The following is a 7,913-nucleotide window of genomic DNA, read 5'->3' on the forward strand; positions in this document are numbered from 1 at the left end:
TTGTTATTATTATTATCCTACTTTTGCTACCAAATCAACATGGATAATAAAAATATTCATCCTAAAAGAAAGCAGCAGGTTTCACCTCCGCCAATTAAATCAAAGGCGGTAGAGTCAACAGAACCTTCATTATCCTTAATTTTGGAGGAAATTCAAGCGCTTCGTGTTAACACAGATGCTATTGCCTCAGAGATTAAAAATGTTCGAAAGGAAATGGCGAGTATGTCAATGAAAATATCTGATAATGCAATTAAAATACACGATAATAAGGCTAAGCTTGAGACTTTCACTCCTCTTGTAGCTAAAATATCTCCTTTGTCTACCCGGCTCCTAGAGATGGAAAATCGTAACAGACAATACAATTTACGCATTTTTAATTTACCAGAGGATGTGGAGAGTGGCAACTGTAGGTTGTATTTGGAAAATTTGATTCCTGGGCTTCTACAAATTAAATTTCCAGAAAAATTTGAGATTGACAAGGCCCATAGAATCCCTTCACATCGCAATCCTCAACATACCAAACCTCGTCAAATGATTTTCAAAGTCCTCAGACATCATCATTTGGTTTTGATTCGAAAGGCAGCACGAGAGATTCCTTCCTTAATGGTCAATGGGAATAAAATTTTTATTCATCAAGACTTTGCCAAGGAAACAGTCTCAATCCGCAAGGAATTTTCTACTCTTCGGCCTCAACTGCGAAGTCTTGGATTCAAATATGGTCTTTTTGACCCTTCAACAATGCGTATCTGGAAAGACAATCTGTCAAAATCTTTTCAACGTCCTGAGGACTTGCGTCAGTTTTTGGATCAACGTTCACAGCAATCCATGGATACTCATGACTCTAATACCTGATTGTAGCTAACTTCCTTTTTGTTTTCTGACAGGTTAATGAACCATTACTACATTGGGCTCCAACGGTTAGGTCATGCTTGTTGAGCGTATGTGCGTCTCATCTTTGATATTTTTGTACCCTGTTTGTCGTTTTCTCCTTTTTAAAATTTTTTCACCTCCTTTTACTTGTTCTGGAGCTACTATTTTCTCTCATTATTGTTCTCCTTCTTTTCTTTTTCTCCTCTTCTTGATTTTTTCTTCTTTCCCTCTTCATTATGGCTAATATCCACAATATTAAAGTTGTTTCACTAAATGTTAAAGGTTTACGTCATCCAGTTAAGCGTACAAAAATCTTAGATTATTTAGGTAGTTGTAAGGCAGATATTTGTTTTCTTCAAGAGACTCATACAGATGACAACATCTTAAATTATATGAAAAAGAAATGGGTAGATACTATTGTTTCATCACCTGCAATTGGTAAAAAAAATGGGGTGGCTATTTTTGTTGCGAAAAAATTGCATTGCCAAGTCTTAAGCAAAATTTCGGATGCAGATGGAAGATTTATTATAGCTAAAATTAAAATTCATGATTCAGTCATATTTTTGCTCAATGTTTATGGCCCTACTGCGGATGACCCTCTTTTTTGGTCTAATATTACCACCGAGGTTCTAAAGTTGGGTAAAGTTCCTTTAATTGTTGGAGGTGACTTTAATGTTATTGCTGACCCATTATTGGATAGAATATCTAGTACTAAATTTCGCCCTCCTAAGGTTTTTCATGCTTTTAAGTCATTTATTCATAACACCAAGTTAGTTGACATTTGGCGTTTGCACTTTCCCACAGAAAAATGTTTTACATTTTTCTCTAATCCACATAATTCGCATTCTAGAATTGATTATTTTTTAGTCTCCACACAATTAGTCCAATCTGTTAAGACTCCTAAGATTGGTAATATTGATATCTCAGATCATGCCTTGATTTCTTTTGTTCTGAATTTAACTTCAACTTTTGCAAACCAAACTAGATGGCGTATGAATACTGGAATTGTTCTTAACCCCTTCCATGCGGCGCGAATTCCGCCGCGGTGCTGACCGTTTCTTGCGCGGGCGGGCTCATGACGGAACGGTTCCGTCATGAGCACAGCTCAACCGACGCTCATGACGGAACCGTTCCGTCATGAGCATGGAAGGGGTTAATGAACATAATAAGCCTAAAATCTTAAATGCTATTCAGGACTATTTTTTACTCAATCCTGAAGGTTCCACTTCCATGGTCAATAGATGGGACGCCTTTAAAGCTTACATTAGGGGTGTAACTATTTCAATTATGGCCTATGAAAATAAAACATTCAACGCACGTATCAGGTGTTTGGAAAAACAAATTGCGAAATTTGAAAGGCTTTTTATTTCATCAAATGATCCTCAATTTAAAGTCAAGCTACAAAAGCTTCGATATGAATTTAACTCAATCCTTAGTACTAGAGCGGGCATCCAAATTTCTAATTCTAAGGCTAAGTTCCGTTTTAATGCCAACAGATCTGGGAAGCTTTTAGCTAATTATTTACGTATAAAAAAAGATAGAACACAAATTACCTCAATTCATGGCCCTAATGGTAACATTGCAATATCTCATAATGATATTGTTAAGGAATTTTTGGATTTTTACTCTACTTTATATAATAAGCCTGATCCTCATGATCCTTCCATACTGGACTCTTTTTTAGATACATGTGATTTGCCCAAAATCTCACACTCGGACAGGCTTAGGCTAGATTTACCCATTATGTGGTAAATAATTTAATTACCGGGACTTAATTTGATACAGAAACATAATAAAAAATAGCTCAGTAAATAAGAGGCAGAATCCGTGGTATTAGAGGTTCGGAATGGGCTTTATTCCAATGGTCGATTATAATCGGTTGCTCCAAGTTCCATCACCACGAAGGTTCAGGAAGTGAAGTACATACGTTATTGACAATCAATTACTTTTATACAATAGGCATTACAGTGAAGCAAATACAAGAGGCGTAACAATTGATAGTGGTGATAATATATTCGTGCGTAGCAAAAATAGGCGTAACTGGGAGTGATTTAAAGAACGTCATCAGATGTGATGTCATAAGAGGGTGGTTACATGAAAGAATTTCGCAATGTCAGCAGAAATACTTGACAGAAATGCGCGCGCAGCAGTATGACGTGTGATTGACGTGCGACTAGGGGGTGAAGGGGACTTGACATTTAGCTCTACATGTGGCGACAGAAGTCTGGAGGGTCAAGTCAACCTAATCCACAAATCATATCTAACATCCTATGTTTAAAGAACCATGTTATCCAAAAGAGAGGTCTCTTAGAGTAGAATCTCATTCTATACTGACTATACTGACTGTTAGTGCGTGTACAAGCGTCTAAGTGTCTACACTAGATGCGAGGGCAGGAATCTTCCATAGTAACAGGGCTATGAATTACTTGCATAAAGACAGAGAAGCCGGGCCTTTGCTCGGTAGCTGGAAGAATGTTTACTTAAACTACTAGACAGGAATGCATCGGGCAGGGAACGGAGCAGATAATTTCGAAGGTGAAATATAGTTCTTGGCAGGCAGCAAGCTGATGTCAGGCTTCGTGAGCCGCGCAGGGAATGAGACAAAGTTCATGGTCACAGATGCAGGCTCAGACTGGAGCTTTCAGAGGCAGAAGGCAAGAAGAGTTCGATGACAGAATCAGGGCCTACTTGCCTGGACTGTAAAAATGGCATAAGTGAACCATATAAAGGCGATGGCCTTTTGTACTTAGGAATGGAATATCCGGCCCATTCATGGCGGATCTGAAAGAGGACATGTTAACGGTGGACGCACATGTATTTGCGTCTTCATAACTGGAACTGGAGGGAACATACATGTACTTGTAGCATGCACATAGAACCGTTGGGGTCCAAGATAGGGGACATAACTGACCAGAAAAATCCATATTTCCACATTCCCTCCTTGTCCCCTACTTGCCCGTCAAGAGATATCAATCTTCATCAATCCATTGATCTGTTCATATAACATCATTTGTTCTTCTTTTTTCTTCTGGGACGAATGAGATCTTGGTGGTGGAATACACGATGTGGCACACATACCACAGATCGCTGGTCCACATTGTAGACATAGACAGCAACTGAATAGTATGAGAAGGCCAATACCTAGGAAAGATAGGACCTTCCATCCAAAGGTAGATAATACACTCCAAAACCAACCGGACCAAGTCCAGGTGCCTGGATTCTGGTGTATCTGGCTTACAATCTTATGAAGGCGAGTTATGGCTTTATATACAGATGGCGAATTTTCTGGTATGAAAATGCAACAGCTTGATCCGATGACCCTACAAGCTCCGCCCCTATCGGCCAGGATGACGTCAAGGACAAGACGATTTTGAAGCACAACAATCCGCATAGCAGACTGCTCTTCTGTTAAATTGCCTAAGGCGGAAATAGTTTCGTTCACTACTGCTTCAAGGGTTCTAGTTAATCTACGTATCAGCTTACTATTAGTAACGGTACCTATATAGGGAAAGAGACCTTTATTGAAATCTGTGTATTTTTCCCATGCTGTTTCAGTGTAATCGACTATCGGGAGATCTCTCCTTACTCTATTGTGTACTAAATGAGTATTTCTGTGATAATCAGGAGGAGCTAGGAAAACAGGTGGCAAAAGAAATCCAATGTAGCAGGTACCATCCCAATCTAGAGGCAAACGTACATATGCCGTCTGACCACATATGAAATAGGAATGGCGGGAAGCTCTAAATGTAGACTTGCCTTGATCACTAAATTCTATTACAGTGGTGCATCTACTATGGCCCATATGTATGGAACCATTCTTTCTTACACATAATTCACCTTTTACTGGAAATACTGACATGGCGGGCAAACTTGGAGTGACTTCGGATTCGACATTCAAGATCAAGAGATTAAGCGTGAAATTACCTAATCCATATACTTCGTTTTCTAGATCAGTTCCTGTTCTCTGGGGAAGTCCCTCCTTGTTAGGATAGCAGACTTTAAGCAAAACTAAGTTCAAATTTCCCCATACCCCGTTATCTTGATAAACTGCAGAATTCAAATCTAGAGAATTAATTAGACTAAACGATGCTCCACAGGAGCCGTTGTGTGTGAACGGGTATGGAAAGAGAGGTAGAATTCCTTTATAATTCTGATAGGGAGGGAGTCGGCCACATATCCAACAATTTGTAGCATTGCTAACCTGATGGGAATGATGTAACATATTAATAAACGTGTTATTGCGCAGCGCAAATCTATAAGACAACTCAAGCGGAGGTAATTCACTAAAAGAATGTTCAGCAGTAACATTGTAAACATGTCTAGAAATAGGATAATATATATGCAACAATATACTTGCAGTAATTATTAAAAGACTTAAGAAGAACAAAATTAATAACGTCACTATGCAATGACTACGCAGTGATTTATAGTACGCCTGTCGTTTCAACATTTGTTCGAGTGTTATCTCTATTCAGGTTCAAGGGATACATGTCAGAGACAATTCAACCGCTTCACCTTGGAGAGGACTTAAACAATCAAATTGCTTGACTGATTGGGCCTGAGTTTTAGTTTATAATGTTCGGAATTACTCCTTTCAACAAGAGGAAGTTTTCAGTCAATGGGTGAAGACACACGAGGTGTGGTATTCACATCCGCTGGTAGTCCATGAAATTTCTTGATATGACTTGAATGAATCCAGCCTTTTCTGCCCTCGATCTTCACGGCTGTCCTTGTGGTGAGCAACACCAGCTGAGGCAACTTCCACCTAGGTTCCAGCTGAGTCTTTCGATCAAAGTTCCTCACGAGGACCAGGTCTCCCGGAACTACGTCATGGGGTTTCACCTCAGTGTTGTCAGGAAAAGCTGCAGCTACCTGTGAACGACAAGATTGTAGTGCAGACATCAAGGAAGCCAAGTAATCTGTCAGCATATTACAGTCGATATCAGTTATTTTGCGTGGTATAGGCGTCCCCCACATATTTGGTGGTCTGCCGAAGATCACTTCATACGGGGATAGCCCTGTTCGAGAGTGAGCTACCATTCTTGTGTAAAAGAGTGCAACTGGTAATGCTACTACCCAGTCGACACCTTTCTCTCTGCATATTTTGGACAATCTAATTTTCAGAGTCTGATTATGTCTTTCTACGAGACCTGCTGCTTCGGGGTGTCGGACACAGTGGAATTTCCACTGATAGCCTAACAAGAGTGAGACGTGTTTCATTAATTCGGATGAGAACGGCTGGCCGTTATCTGAGTGAACAACACGTGGTAAACCGTATCGTGGGAAGAATTCTCGAACCAACTGTTTGGCAGTAGTCGGGGCAGTGTAATCTGAAACCGGGTATGCCTCCGTCCAACGGGAAAGAGCACAGACAACTACGAGAACATATTTGAATCCTCGACATCGTTCCATCTGGATATAATCCATCTGGAGGACTTCAAAAGGATGATCAGGAGGCTGAAATCCACCCTGTTCTACGGGAACACTTTTTCCTGGGTTGAACTGACAACAGATCATACAGGTACGAACTTTTTGTTTGGCTGCTGCTCGTAAATGTTTATTGAACCAAATGTGTTGAATGCTATCTAGCATAGCTTTTTCTCCTAGATGTGTGGGACTATGTACAGTGTTAATTATAACCTGGACCATTGAATCAGGAAGGAACCACACAGACTTTTCCTTCATCAACCATCCTTGATCCGTTTGGATCCCTCCTAATTCAGTCCATTTCTTTATTTCTTCTGGTGTAGCATGTGTCTGTATATCAATTACGTCAAGAGTAGGATCTTTAACCGTCATACAATGTGTTGACGTCGGGACTATTGTCTTTGTCATGTCGGATGTTTGAGTTTGAGCAGTCTGTTTAGCTGTTCTGTCAGCTAGATCATTGCCTTGAGAAATGATATCAGTAACTTTCGTATGAGCTTTACATTTCATAATTGATATTGCAGTTGGTAGATGTATTGCATCTAATAAGGCATGAATGAGGGGTCCGTGCTGAATGTGGGCACCGTGAGAAGTTAAATAACCTCTCTCTCGCCACAGCACGCCGAAGTCATGTACAACTCCGAATGCATAACGTGAATCAGTGTATATGTTGACTTTTTTATTTGTGGCTTGAATACAGGCTTGTGTCAGAGCGACGAGCTCTGCTGCTTGAGCGGACAAGGTATTTATACACTTGGTTTCAATAATTTCGGTGTCTGTTGTGACTGCATAAGCGGCTACTAACTCTCCTGTACTTGTTCTCATACATGAGCCATCTACATACAACGTCAGGTCTGGGTCTGACACTGGGACATCTGTCAAGTCTTGTCTGGGTTTCGTCGTGATTGTAATAACATCAATACAGTCATGAGCTAGTGGGTCTGTTCCATTTACAGGTAAAAGTGTGGCAGGATTCAATGTGTTACAACGTCTGATTTCTATATGTGGCTGAAACAGTGTTAGTTCGTACTGTGAGAAGTTGGCCTGGTATATGCTGTTCACTAGTTCTAGTGACCACCTTGTACCATGCCAAGCAACCCTTATGGTGTGGTTGTAAGTCAACCTTTTTGGACTAGCTGCCCTAGTGGTAGCGTAGGCTAAGCAGTCTTTGAGGCTAAACTCGTGATGCGTGTTAAGCAAGCTGTTTTACCAATAGTAACCCCCTTTTATACCAATGAAAGGACACCACACAGATATATATTCAAAATATATATGTATTTATTTCTCAAAGTAACCCCTAGTCTCTTTATGAGCACAGGAGCACAAATCGTCAAACAAGATTATCACAGAATACACAGAAGTTGCACTTTATATGGATAGGCCCTGGTGGCCACTCGAACCATATACTAAAATAGTGGTATAAGTACCACGAACAGAAAAGGGAAAAGGCCTAGGGCCTCTAGAATCGCTGGGCCTACAAGGAGCTAACGTCAGTTAGTGACCAGGAGGTCCACGGGTGGCGTGTGCAGAGCAAATAGTCACACGCGGGCTCCCATAGGTTTCAATGGGTGCGTAAAAAGTACAAAGTTACTGCAAAAGGAATCTTCCGGATGACC

The sequence above is a fragment of the Triturus cristatus genome, chromosome 6 (genome assembly GCF_964204655.1).
Source record: "Triturus cristatus chromosome 6, aTriCri1.1, whole genome shotgun sequence".
Classification (NCBI taxonomy): Eukaryota; Metazoa; Chordata; class Amphibia; order Caudata; family Salamandridae; genus Triturus; species Triturus cristatus.